The sequence below is a fragment of the Haliotis rufescens genome, unplaced genomic scaffold, assembly GCF_023055435.1.
Source record: "Haliotis rufescens isolate VD_foot unplaced genomic scaffold, xgHalRufe1.0.p SCAF_8, whole genome shotgun sequence".
Classification (NCBI taxonomy): Eukaryota; Metazoa; Mollusca; class Gastropoda; order Lepetellida; family Haliotidae; genus Haliotis; species Haliotis rufescens.
In genome coordinates, this window is record NW_025964372.1 from 29469820 (window position 1) to 29485261 (window position 15442).

Consider the following 15442-nt stretch of genomic DNA (forward strand, 5'->3'; position numbering starts at 1 on the left):
TCAGATCACGGCAGATGCCAGCCCAGATCTGCTACGGCCTCCATATGCTCGAACTTGAGACAAATGACGATGTGTAGTGAGGGATGGGAGACAAGTGACGATGTGTAGGGTAGAGATGGGAAACAAGTGGCAATGTGTAGTGTGGGGATTGGAGACAAGTGACGATGTGTAGTGTGGAGATGGGAGACAAGTGACGATGTGTAGGGTAGGGATGGGAAACAAGTGACAATGTGTAGTGTGGGGATGGGAGACAAGTGACGATGTGTAGTGTGGGGATGGGAGACAAGTGACGATGTGTAGGGTAGGGATGTAAGACAAGTGACAATGTGTAGTGTGGGGATGGGACACAAGTGACGATGTGTAGTGTGGGGATGGGAAACAAGTGACGGTGTGTAGGGTAGGGATGTAAGACAAGTGACAATGTGTAGTGAGGGATGGGAGACAAGTGACGATGTGTAGTGTGGGGATGGGAAACAAGTGACGGTGTATAGTGTTGGGATGGGAAACAAGTGACGATGTATAGGGTAGGTATAGAAGACAAATTACAATGTGTAGTGTGGGGATGGGAGACAAGTGCCGATGTGTAGTGTGGGGATGGGAAACAAGTGACGATTTGTAGTGTGGGGATGGAAGACAAGTGACGATGTGAAGTGTGGGGATGGGAGACAAGTGACGATGTGTAGGGTAGGGATGTAAGACAAGTGGCAATGTGTAGTGTGGGGATGTGAGACGAGTGACAATGTGTAGTTTGGGGATGGGAAACAAGTGACGATGTGTAGTGTGGGGATGGGAGACAAGTGACGATGTGTAGTGTGGGGATTGGAAACAAGTGACGGTGTGTAGGGTAGGGATGTAAGACAAATGACAATGTGTAGTGTGGGGATGGGAGACAAGTGACGATGTGTAGTGTGGGGATGGGAAACAAGTGACGGTGTATAGTATTGGGATGGGAGACAAGTAACGATGTGTAGTGTGGGGATGGGAGACAAGTAATGATGTGTAGTGTGGAGATGGGAAACAAGTGACAATGTGTAGTGTGGGGATGGGAGACAAGTGACGATGTGTAGTGTGGGGATGGGAGACAAGTAACGATGTGTAGTGTGGAGATGGGAAACAAGTGACAATGTGTTGTGTGGAGATGGGAGACAAGTGAAAATGTGTAGTGTGGGGATGGGAGACAAGTGACGATGTGTAGTGTGGGGATGGGAGACAAGTAACGATGTGTAGTGTGGAGATGGGAAACAAGTGACAATGTGTAGTGAGGGATGGGAAACAAGTGACGATGTGTAGTGTGGGATGGGAGACAATTAACGATGTGTAGTGTGGGGATGGGAAACAAGTGACGATGTGTAGTGTGGGGATGGGAAACAAGTGACAATGTGTAGTGAGGGATGGGAAACAAGTGACAATGTGTAGTGTGGGGATGGGAAACAAGTGACAATGTGTAGTGTGGGATGGGAGATAAGTGACGATGTGTAGTGTGGGGATGGGAGACGAGTGACGATGTGTAGTGAGGGATGGGAATGGGGGGAAAGTGACAATGTGTAGTGAGGGAAGGGTCAAAGTAACAATGTGTAGTGTGTGATGGCAAAAAAGTAACAATGTGTAATGAGGGATGGGAAAAGGTAACAAACCAGCGTCGTTGTCAGATCACCGCAGATGCCAGCCCAAGTCATAACGCTACCGCCTCCATATGCACAATTTGGCGCTAAACATTCACCATGTCGTCTGTGTACACGAGCCCTACTATCATTTCTGTATAAATCACTCGACTCCAGTCACGCACTTGCCAACGTCGAACTCGGCGGGCCCATATCAACCGGTTATGTCGATGTTCACGTTCGACGAGCTCGAATACCGTACGTCCTTACGTCGGTATAGAGTCTGTTGACTGACCCGGTGTTCCAGTGCCGTCGCTGCATTTAATTTAACATTTTCGAGCGTAAACCCCTTTGGACATTAGTTTAGAATATTTAGTAAAATACTGCGCTCGCTATTAATGTTATTATATTTAATATTAATATTGTAATGTTCACTCAAACATTGAGTGAACAGATTTCTTAATCAGTGATTTCAGGACCATTTCCCTCATTAGCATTTTACAGTTTATTATTAGACATTACACAGTACCTCTCTTTGAATAGTTCTCCAGCATGTGATGCGGTGACTCGATGCTTCCTCGTGGCATGCCATCTTGGTTCGCTGGGCGGGGGCCGACTGCACTGATCTATCTGGACACACTCCTCCGGGGATACAGTCAGGACAGGGGGAGCAACCGTCAGTGTCTCAGAACGAACTGTCTGATAAGTCATGTGTACTTCTTGCTGGTAAGTTAGTGGGATGCCTTTAGGGAACGCTCCAAATAACTTTGAAGACAAACTACTCTGGACCAACTGTCTCCAATGAAATTGAATTGTCAATAGAATTCATGGTGTGGTAGGGTCTACAAGGTCTGGTTGTTGTACATGCATGGGGTTTTGTCATTTGGACTTCAAGGCAACTGAGACAAACCAATGATGCACTTTTAACAGTTTTTGTTTCTGGTAACAACCCTTCCTAGAAACGAAGGTAGGAATTCGTAAAAGTTCTGAATTAATAATATATAATTTATAATGTGTTTAACATCTGCGTTGTAGAGTACTGAATAAAACATATGTAAGCCTAGTTGTCCAGAATGCTTTAACGGCAGGGCGTTTTTAGCTGGTACTCTATGTTGCCTGAAACAACTTCATGTTATAATTCAGGCACATACTGAACTGCTCGGGGGGGGGGGGGGGGGGGGGGCTCATCCCTCGTCCTGCTACTCGCGTCAGTCATTATCAAGCATTAATGCTGAAAGACTTGTGTTTTAGCAAATTAAATATATAAAATTGTATTATATCATTTGAAACGCACATGACATATTTTAATCAGAATTATGTGAATCTTTCAAGTTGACCATATTAACGTATCTCTCATACACAATTTGTTCCTAACATTTCAAATTTCTTATGAAAAAACATTCCTTGTCTCAACATGGTTAACTTCGATGCCGGCGGCCAATTTGCAAAGGGACGTAAACATGTTTGTACGTATACGGCAAACCAAATTTGTACCTTCTTCGCCTCGTTTTGAATCTCGTTATGAATCGTCATGAGTAATGTTAATACGAAACGTTCTTTTCATATGCTGGAAGGAGTCCTGATATAAAAACACTCCGTGTTATGCATTTTGAATAATAAATAAAAGCGATAAAAACATGTCCATATTCATAAGAAATCTCTGCGAACCCGACTGTACTATCATGAGCATGTGATTATGAATCACTATCACATAGTGAGGATACCAGGTTTTTCCCCAAAAGGTGAGCGTTTCCTGCGCCATCGGTGGCCCCCGTCACAAACACATGCAAGGGCAAGTTAATTGATCACCTGAACAAACAAAGGGACATACGATACAAGTCAAAATAGAGAACAATATGACATGATTTTTGTCACTGATGCGTAAAATTTGGACATGTCCACAATAAAACGTTTTGAAAGCTTCACTGAGAGTTTGAACAACTTCTGAGCAAGAGTCAAATGTGAAGGAGCATACTCGATTGTACCTCAAAAGTGAAATATAGACATCAAAGGCTGGATGAGCTGGTGAATTGCTCGATTTAAAGGGAAAGTTGAGTGTTGAAAAGTGGTTACCATCCTTCTTTTCACAAAGTCTTGTTGAGAGTGTTTACCACTCTGATCTTTATGAGGTGGTGAGGTGAAATGGGGTTTAACGTCGCGTCCAAGAATATAGCGACGTGCATGCACGTGTATCTATGTGTGTGGCTGCTTGTACTAGTCCGGACTGTTGCCGATTTATAGTGCTAGCTCACTGAGATACCATGCCGCAGGTTAACATGAATACCCCACTCAGACACAGTATACTGACTCCGAGCCGACCAGTCCTTGTTTTAGCCCCTTAATGCCGAGCGCCAGACAGGGTAACAACAAGTAGCATCTTTTAACGTCTTTTGGTATGACGCGGTCGGGGATCGAACCCCGGACCTTCCCCTCCCAGGGCGGACGCTCTACCACTAGACCACGGAGGCAGTCCTGATCTTTATGAATTGATTTCGACATGAAACAGACGAGGCGGTCTCCTTATAATGCTCTTCATCATGCTGTTTTGTAACAACCCATTCTTAAACCGCGTAGCAATTATTGATAGGCTTGATACTTTATAGTCTGAGAATGATGAATACAAAGGCGTGCTTGTTCATCCTTCATTTCACCCAGACACACACTGGGTAGGACAAGTTTGAAATCAATCGTGTTTGAATTATCACTATTTTAATTGATATGCAAGTGCGGGGGGGGGGGGGGGGGGGGGGGGGGGGACGAATATTATGTTTTATTCTGTCTTTGTATCTCAGTATGGATTCGATCAAATTAATATTTTACATTAACAGAATCAACAACTTGCGATAAGAAAGGGAAACTGTTTTATAAGGCTTCATAACACCATATTTCTGTCCCTAGCAATGGTGGTAGTAATGGGCATTTAAATGGATCGTGTAGTCAGGCTTAATTGACTTAATTGATTGCATCGTAACCCGTTGGTGTGGGACGTTGTTCCTTATATCAATCACTGGGTTGTCTGGTCCAGACTCGATTATTTACAGACCGCCTTCATACAGCTGGAATATTGATGGGTGTGGCATTAAACAACGAACAAACACACATCAGTCAGTGATAGGCAGACGGGTATTAATGATCAGGAAAAGGGAACGTATCTGGGTTTGAAGATCAGCAACACAGCATGCACACCTAGCACATGGGAGTCGAAACCAATTGTTCCCTATGAACCTCTCATGCGTGGAGTTTTATTCTCTATTTGTACGTTTGTTGTACGTCCCGCCCAGCAATATCCCAGCTATATGACGAAGGTATTTATAACATCATGTATGGACCAGGCAAACCAGTGACTGACATCATGAGCATCGATCTAAGCATTTGGTAAACGGTGACAAGCATCATCCACGCCAACGAGTCTGATCACCCGATCTCGTTAATCGCCTCTTACGACAATGGATGCGCTGAATGAGTTGTAATGATTGTTGAAACTATCGATTTGTTGCAATTATCCACGGGCCGATGGCGTCACATCGATGGTGAGTTAACTTGTTAGCAGGTAATATCGATGTATAATAGATGCTATAAAAGGAAGACATAAATTATTTACCTTTTCTTAAATACATCTTTTCGGAACTGTCGCAATGGATGGGAAACGAATGACGATGCATAGGGTATGGATGGGAAACAAGTGGCATTGTGTAGGGTAGGGATGGAAAACAAGTGACGACGTATAGGGTATTGATAGGAAACAAGTGACGACGTGTAGGGTATGGATAGGAAACAAGTGACGGTGTGTAGGGTAGTGATGGGAAACAAGTGACGATGTTTAGTGTGGGGATGGGAAACAAGTGACGACGTGTAGGGTAGGGATTGGAAACAAGTGACGATGTGTAGGGTAGCGAAGGGAAAGTGATAGTGTGTAGGGTGGGGATAGGAAATAAGTGACGGTGTGTTGTGTGAGATGGGAAACAAGTGACAATGTGTAGGATAGGGATGGGAAACAAGTAACGATGTGTAGGGTAGGGATGGGAAACAAGTGACGATGTGAAGAGGGTAGGGATGGGAAACAAGTGACGATGTGAAGGGGAGGGATGGGAAACAATTGACGATGTGTAGGTTAGGGATGGGAAACAAGTGACGATGTGAAGGGTAGAGATGGGAAACAAGTGACAATGTGTAGGATAGGGATGGGAAACAAGTGACGATGTGTAGGGTAGGGATGGAAAACAAGTGACGATGTGAAGTGTGGGGATAGGAGACAAGTGACAATGTGTAGTGTTGGATGGGATGGGGGAAAAGTAACAATGTGTAGTGAGGGAAGGGACAAAGTACATGTAGCAATGTGTAGTGTGTGATTGCAAAAAAATAACAATGTGTAATGAGGGATGGGAAAAGGTAACAATGTGTAGTGTGTAATGGGAAAAAAAACCAATATGGAGTTAGGGATGGTAAAAAGTATCAATGTGTATTATTGGATTGGAAAAAGTAACAATGTTTAGTGTGGGATTGGAAAAAGTAACAATGTGTAGTGTGGGATGAGAAAAGGTAACAATGTGGAGTAAGGGAAGGGAAAAAGTAGCAATGTGTAGTGAGTGAGTGAGAATGGTTTTACGCCGCTTTTAGCAATATTCTAGAAATATCACGGCGGGGGACACCAGAAATGGGCTTCACACATTGTACCCAGGTCGGGAATCGAACCCGGGTCTTTGGCGTGACGAGCGAATGCTTTAACTATGAGGCTACCCGACTGCCCCGCCAATGTGTAGTGAGTGATGGGAGAAAAGTAACATTGTGTAGTGAGGGATGGGAAAAAGTAACAATGTGTAGTTTGGGATTGGGACAATGTGTGATAAGGAATGGGGAAAAAGTAATAATGTGTAGTGAGGGATGAGAAAAAGTAATAATGTGTAGTGAGGGATGAGAAAAAGTAACAATGTGTAGTGAGGGATGAGAAAAAGTGACAATGTGTAGTGAGGGATGAGAAAAAGTAACAATGTGTAGTGAGGGATGGGAAAAAGTAACAATGTGTAGTGAGGGATGGGAAAAGGTAACAATGTGTAGTGAGGGATGGGAAAAAGTAACAATGTGTGATAAGGAATGGGGAAAAAGTAATAATGTGTAGTGAGGGATGAGAAAAAGTAATAATGTGTAGTGAGGGATGAGAAAAAGTAACAATGTGTAGTGAGGGATGAGAAAAAGTGACAATGTGTAGTGAGGGATGAGAAAAAGTAACAATGTGTAGTGAGGGATGAGAAAAAGTAATAATGTGTAGTGAGGGATGAGAAAAAGTAATAATGTGTAGTGAGGGATGAGGAAAAGTGACAATGTGTAATGAGGGATGAGAAAAAGTAACAATGTGTAGTGTGGGATGAGAAAAAGTAATAATGTGTAGTGAGGGATGAGAAAAAGTGACAATGTGTAGTGAGGGATGAGAAAAAGTAACAATGTGTAGTGAGGGATGAGAAGAAGTGACAAAGTGTAGTGAGGGATGAGAAAAAGTAACAATGTGTAGTGAGGGATGAGAAAAAGTGACAATGTGTAGTGGGGGATGGGAAAAAGTAACAATGTTTAGTGAGGGATGGGAAAAGGTAACAATGTGCAGTGAGGGAAGGGAAAAAGTGACGATGTGTAGTGAGGGATGGGAAAAAGTAACAATGTGTAGTGAGGAATGGGAAACACGTGAGAATGTTTGGGGACATGGCCTGGCATGACACGTGGAGTATGAAGTTCACTTATACGCACTTGTTATTTCGTAGAAACTCGAGAAGCCGAATGGCGACTACCAATATACCTATAACAAAAAGGGAGGTACTTTCTTACCAAAATAATGATAGTTCAGTTCAGTTCAGTTCAGTTTATTGTATACGAGGCCTTTGGATCAAACACAATGATGCATACTGAAGGTATGGGCAATACAGACATATAAAATAAAACCATCAGACATAACGTTAACTGATTAAGTTATCGATAATAGATAATAGAGTTTTTCATCAACAGATAATGGCTTTCGCAAATTACAAGTAAATTGAAAGCACAGTAAACTACGTTTATAACGAACACACTTATACCGAACAGACGGATATAACGAACTGTTTGGGGTTCCCGTCCATTTGCTGTATATAAGCTGAATATGTACCTGTAACGAACTGCGGTTATAACGAACTAAACAAAGTGGTCTCTTTTAGTTCGTTATAACCGTAAGTTACTGAAGCACAAAAGTTTCTACACAGCCTTTTCATAGACATAGCCCGTCATATGTCTGTAACAGTTACTAGAATGCCAGTTGTTGGAGAGGCTCGGGTCCCAGAAGGCCAGACATTGTTGGGCTGCACTATCAACGTCCGGTTTTTCCAGAATATGGGCTCATCAAGTGAAGTTTGGGGACTTTTTTCTGAACCAACCATGGGTATGATTCTGTCTCAGTAAGGATCAAAATCAGGACAATTATTGTCAGGACGAATTTGGGATTCGAACAGACGATCAGCGAATCCCAGCATCACTGAAGGACGCAACAGCATTCCTTCAGTTTTGTTTAGCGTTTAGTTACGATTATGCCAGTTACATAGTCAGGGGTATAATCCAAACATTCCACAAGAATATGAAATAGTAGATCACTTAAATGTGTGTCAGCAACTGTCTACATCGCTAGTTCACAGACAAAGGGCAGAGGGTGGCTGCATCGAGCGGTGCGCCAGCTGTTGGGAAGGCTCGGGTCCCAGAAGGACAGACATTTTTGGGCTTCAAAATGATCGGGTTCCCCGGGGCTCCAGAATTTGGGCTCAACAATTGAAGAGTTGTCTCCCCATCTCCATGATGATTCCAGTAAATTCCCGCTTGTCCAAAACCGCCCTGTGAGAGAAATGAGTTTGATGGACATTTCTTTATGTTAGTTTTTGACAAAGCACTTACAACTGCCAGTTGCAGAAACTCGACAGGAAGACTGCAAGGTCAGGTCTCCTGTTTTCACTTTATTTCATTGATAGCGAACTCTGTTTTATTCTATCCTAATATCAGTCAATGCTCTTGCGTTCAGTCATTCCTTTGCCTGGTTGCCGTGATATACACGTGTAGATGGAAATTCACTCACTCACTCATATACTTGATCTAACAAAGATCCAAACTGTAATGCATAATAGTCAAATCATTTTGTGAATGTTCCGTATGACCTACTTATATCAGCAGCAATGTCGTACATGAATTGGTTCCGTTCAGCGCTGTTGATGATGACGAGGTAGCTCCCCACTGCTGAGCATGCTGTCTTGGCGTCGGTCCACGGTTTAGGGTCGGTGTGCTTCTTGTAACACATGTTCAGTCTCCGGCTGTATAGATAACCTGACTTGACTGGGCAAGGAGCTGGAATAAATGAGTGAGTGAGTATGGTTTAACGCCGCTTTTAGCAATATTCCAGCAATATCACGGCGGGGGACACCAGAAATGGGCTTGTTTCGACATATATATTGCAGTGACTAGTACCATGAACCGCCCCACATATAATTACTCTCAATACCTGCTGCAATACCATTTACAGTATATAAATAAGCAACAATAGAGGCCCCAATACTGATCCTTGTGGTTCTCCAGCCATCACTGGTCTTCCATTAGAACTCTAACTGTGATTAGTTACCTTCTGAACTCTGTTTTCTAAACAACTCTTGAACCATTTTAATAATTTCCCATTGATGCCACACGAGTTAAGTTTGTGTATGATACCCTTGTCCCAAACATTAACATTTCACACACGATGTCTACTGCATATCACAGGTCTTCATGGGCTTATTTTAGCTAGAACGATCCCCATACACGAGTTTCATTTCCCTTGAAAAAAAACTTTCTTGGTGAAAGATCACAAATCTTACCTTTGCTCAACACCAGGTGTTCAATAGGCTCGGAGGTGGCAACCAGCTGTGTCTGCTTGAAGCCTTTCATCAGAAGACAAGACTTGGTTTCCTCGTTGTAGAACATTGTGGTACAGTATGCACTGAAGAAGCACATAGCGACACAGTCTGCCCTGGACAAGGCAGGGGACCCTGGGGATAGGGACGGGGGCATCTGACCAGTAGATAACGAGGACACGGTCATTTCAGAACATCCCATGTTGTTTACTGATATGATGATCAGGGGTTGTCACAGATAGGGTCCTTTATTAAATCTCCTTCTCACCGTGGAGAGGTAAACCTGAAACAAATACAGGCATGACTTCAGTAACACCATCGAGGATGCTGACAGAACTTGGACACAAGTAATATATGTCTAGTGTCGGATTTGACATGACCCTAAATCCTTGATACGGAAAAGCACTACTGCTTCACATAAACGTAGGTATATGGCATATGAAATAATTACTGCTCTATAAAATCAAGGGATTAAATTAAATAATTTAAAGATCGGTCGGTTTAATGTGAAACTGCATTTGCATACTGGCAGTAGGGGTGAAACTAGTGATTATGCGTTATAACTGCCCATAACGGCCCAAACTGCTCGGAATAGTCTAAACGATATGTTGCCATTTCACACAGCCCCATTTACATTGTTGCAGTATATACAACGGGAAATTGTCGGATCCGTTGTGAACCAAGAACCTACGTTGTAAAAATGTATAATCTTCAACATTTCAACATAAATGCAAAGTATCCCACTGCAGTATTAAAATATCACTGGGACCATTGTAAAAATTCAGCGAAAACATACATCGAATTATGTTAACTCGTCAGCCCATTACCATGATATTCATGAATGCATGTTCTTAAAATGATAAAAAGACTGGATTGGTTCAAATTCCAAATGCATCCTCCTCTCAATACCTTAACGTCATCGATGTAGGACGCACACAGTAATACATTTATATTCACTGAATTTTTACTTCTTACAAAACTGGGTTAAAGTTTCTGAATAGGTAGCCAATATTTATAGCAATAACACAACATATTAAAACACATTGAGGAAACGTCATACATACGTTAATCTGTACCAATGTCTTGTCTGGTTGGGTCCGCCTGAGTGAAGTGAGCTGATTTCGATGTGAGCATTGATATAATCCTCTTGTAATCTGCCTGAATAACACACCGTGGAAATCAATAACTACTTTAAATATAAAACGTCAACGCTAGAGAATAATCAGTCCATTAGACGTAAAGGCAAAATAGTGGTGAAGTGTATATGAATATATCACATACGATCAGTGATGACACCAGGTGTTCGTAAGGTTTAGCACCCGCCGCTCACACCATTTCCAAAAGAAACTAAGTGTTTGTTTGTTTGTTTGTTTGTTTGTTTTCTATCGCCGCACAGCAATTCTCCTGTCACTCTGGCACTCTGGCAGTGTGGGTTCGAATCCCGGACGGGACTCACCCCCCAAAAGTACGAGAATCTGTACTTTACCCAGAAAGTGTTATCCCAAGTATAACATTTCTTATATTTGACCACTTTCTAAATGACATTGTGTGTTCATAGCTTTTGGCCATGGGAGCCGTGCCAGTTTACACATGTCAGAGGGATACATAAAGTACGTGATCTGGACTACCAGTTGTCGGACTTTCAATTTTGTGGAAGCCTCGGTGGCTGAGTGGGTTAGATCGCTGACTTTGTGTGCTGGCGATTAGGTGCCTCACTCTAGCAGTGTGGGTTCGAATCCCGGACGGGACTCAACCCAAACAATTACAAGAATCTGTACTTTACTCAGAAAGTGTTATCCCACATATAACATTTGTTATATTTGACCACTTTCTAAATGGCATTGTGTGTTCAAATGATTACTTGTTCACCTTTACAACTTTAAACACGAGTAGCAAGCATGGCACTCGAGTTTGAAAATGTAGACAAGATGTGAATGTTTCTTTTAATAACCAATATTTCTTAGCGTCGATATTTAATGACAAACATGTATTTAAAGATGTTACAAGTCAACTATTATTATGACTTCGCGTTGGTAGCAAGATAGAAGGAAGTTCATGAGAGGGGCAGGAGTCGCCATTTTGCTTGTCGTGTTTCTACCGAATGACACGAGTGCACGAGTATATGAGTCAACTGCATACTCTACAAACCACATTTTCCTTTTCCATAGATCTAAATGTGAAACAGATGAGACATTTTCACTTGTCTCTTTTATTTCTAGTTCAGGTGGGTTTATGACTGTGAGGGAATGAGAGAAAAGTTCCATATGTTATAATCCCTCTCAAAGTGGTATATACTAACGGAAAAAAATAACCGTGTTTCATATAATTGAGTGAGTGAGTATGATTTTACGCCATTTTTAAACAATGTTCCAGCAATATCACGGCGGGGGACACCACAAATGGGCTTCACACATTCTACCCATGTCGGGAATCGAACCTGGGTCTTCGGTGTGACGAGCGAACGCCTTAACCACTAGGCTACCCGACCGCCCCTGTTTCATATAAAGTGGTGTAGATGTTATGTCATTTAAAATAACAACATCATATTTGTTCATTCGTCTGATCAATGTTGTATCATAAAAATCCATTGACAAAACCAATACCTGGTAACTAGGAAACCAAAAGGTGTGGTGTGGTGTTTCATGAGGTGGGATGTGCCCAATGAGTATCGAAGAGATGGGTTAGTTTGTGTATTTCGATGAAGGCGACCTGTAAATAGTCGACGCCTGTGATTCATTTTACGACCAATGTCCCACACCGTCGGGGTACGATGACACGCAAGCAACCAAGTCACTGAGCCTGACCACACGATCCCGTTAGTCGCATTTTACGACATGCATGGGTTGCTGAAGACCGGTTCTAACCAGGATCTTCGCAGATCCCTCACCGTACGACAAACATAGGTTGCTGAAGACTCATTCTAACCCGGATCTTCGCGGATCCCTCACCGTACGACAAGCATGGGTTGCTGAAGACTCATTCTAACCCGGATCTTCGCGGATCCCTCACCGTACGACAAGCATGGGTTGCTGAAGACCTATTCTTACCCGGATCTTCACGGATCCCTCACCATACGACAAGCATCGGTTGCTGAAGACCTATTCTAACCCGGATCTTCGCGGATCCCTCACCGTACGACAAGCATAGGTTGCTGAAGACCTATTCTAACCCGCATCTTCGCGGATCCCTCACCATACGACAAGCATGGGTTGCTGAAGACCTATTCTAACCCGGATCTTCGCGGATCCCTCACCGTACGACAAGCATAGATTGCTGAAGACCTATTCTAACCCGGATCTTCGCGGATCCCTCACCGTACGACAAACATAGGTTGCTGAAGACCTATTCCAACCCGGATCTTCGCAGATCCCTCACCATACGACAAGCATGGGTTGCTGAAGACCTATTCTAACCAGGATCTTCGCGGATCCCTCACCGAACGGTAAGCATCGGTTGCTGAAGACCTATTCTAACCCGGATCTTCGCGGATCCCTAACCGTACGACAAGCATGGGTTGCTGAAGACCTATTCTAACCCGGATCTTCGCGGATCCCTCACCGTACGACAAGCATCGGTTGCTGAAGACCTATTCTAACCCGGATCTTCACGGATCCCTCACCATACGACAAGCATAGGTTGACAGGGGTTATACTTCGTAGTTTCAAGGTAGTTTCAAGAAGTTGCCGCAAACCAGATGAAAGAACATTGAATTACAACCTTTATTGTTTTCCAGAGAGATCGAGGGGGAAAACAGACATTTCCGAATGTCTTTATTACCCACTTTTTATCAACTGTAGTTGTGAGGAAGTAGCGTCTTATTATTGACTGCCGTTTTAAGAATCAGACAGAGAATAACTATCTTGCAACGTTTAAATATTGTGAAGTCGACACGTACTTGTGTGTCATTAAGTCTGTTAGATATGACATGTTTGAGTGTATCTTTCACAGATTACTCATACCGTATTCGACGTAATAAGCGCCCAGGGCGCTCTCAAAATTAGAATTCTTATAAGAATATTATTTTGAGTTGAAAGATCGTAAATTTCGCGGTTTATGCTGACAGCCTGAAATGTTTATATACGACAGATATATTTTTCCAGGATTTGATTGCCCATAATTAAGGGTTCATATAACAAACGAGTGCGTATTATACACAAATAAATAAGTCTTGTGTACGTAAACCAATTGAAAGGGGTGCTAATTGAGATTGTTCACTTGCCAATATATTGGCAAATATCGCCGTGGGCACTTATTAGAGCAGGGCGCTTATTACGTCGAATACGGTATATTGCTGAATAGCGATGTAGTGTAACTGTAACAGATTTACACAAATACTTTTAAGTATCAATGTAAACTGCGAAGTTTACAATTTTTTCACTATGCTTTAGTGTCTTGTCATGTATAAGTGTATTGGGATGTAGAAATGTTTCATTATTGTGTATCTTTAAGTGTAAACATTATTTTGTTATATGTCTAAATGTTTGAATGTATTTGAAACTTTGTCCCTTTTTGCAGCTGGTGAACGTGAAAATATATTTCTAAGTTTAAAGGTATCTTTGGTATTCAAACTGAATATCGACCAGTCCAATGTGTTATTATGAGGAATTTTACTCCCGCTTCTTGGGGAAGGGCACGTACAAAATCACCGTTACATACAGTAAAGTGGAAATCCTTCATGTCTGGTTGATCGTAAAAGTAGACCGTTCCTTATAATATGTCACTATGGTGTTTCTCATTTTCTTACCGGGGCGGTCGGGTAGCCTAGTGGTTAAAGCATTCGCTCGTCACGCCGAGGACCCGGGTTCGATTCCCGACGTGGGTACAATGAGTGAAGCCCATTTCTGGTGTCCCCAGCCGTAAAATTGCTGGAATATTGCTAAAAGCGGCGTAAAACCATACTCACTCACTCATTTTCGTACCGGGTTACTTACACGCCGCCGTCATAGAGCTGGGGTATTAATGACGAGGTATGAATCAGTTGTACTATATTTGTATTTTAATGCATATAATAAATAGGTTCCAAGCATAACTGCAGTCGAACTGTTTTCAAAGTTAAAAAGTGAAACTTGCCACTGGTGTTTTTCAAGTATATTTTTCAGTTTTCAAATTAGAATTATGTCTGTTGTATGTCACTGTGAATCGGGTTCTCGGGAGAGCTAAAGACATGTTGACAAAAGAATTGGTCAACAGAATAAGCTAAAGTGGCTGAAGTTGATGTAGTCAGTTTAATTGACGTTAATATATGGTAAGCACATGTTGCTGCAATTTGTACAGTTTCATTGAAAACTAAAATAGTTTAATAATTTAATTTCTTCCTAGCTCATACAAATTGGTATTTTTACATTCTTTGATGATCTTTGTGATGTTAACAGTTAGTGTCTAATGATGTTCACTCAATGCAATGGGTATACAATGAAAAGCAGTCAACAATGTAACCGAGTCTGACCACCTAACTCTTAAGAAAAATCAAGCAGTTCCCTAACAGAGCCTCTTCTTCTAGAGCTGTTTTTAAATATCAGAGACCCTGGGTAGAATGTGTCCCAAACACAGCATTGCGACAACATTTGGAACACATGTCTAATCCGAAATAGTGAGTGAGTGAGTGAAATGTAACGTCACATCGACAAAATTTCAGCCATATCGTGACGAAAATCCGAGAGAGAATAGGTCTCTTGCGACCTTGATGGTCGTAAAAGGCGTCTCAGTGAATCCCATGATCAGACTTGGCGACTTAATTGATGGCGTTCCAGCATACCCCGACGGCGGAGAACGTTGCTCATAGTAACAATCACTGAATTGTCTGGTCCAGGGACGTTTATAATAGGCCGCTGTCATACAGCTGGAATAATCCTGAGTGCAACACACTCGACACATATTACTCAGATAGACGCTTGATTATTGTCGTTTAATCTATGATCCAGCTGGCAAATTGTATTTTCCGAACATGATACAATT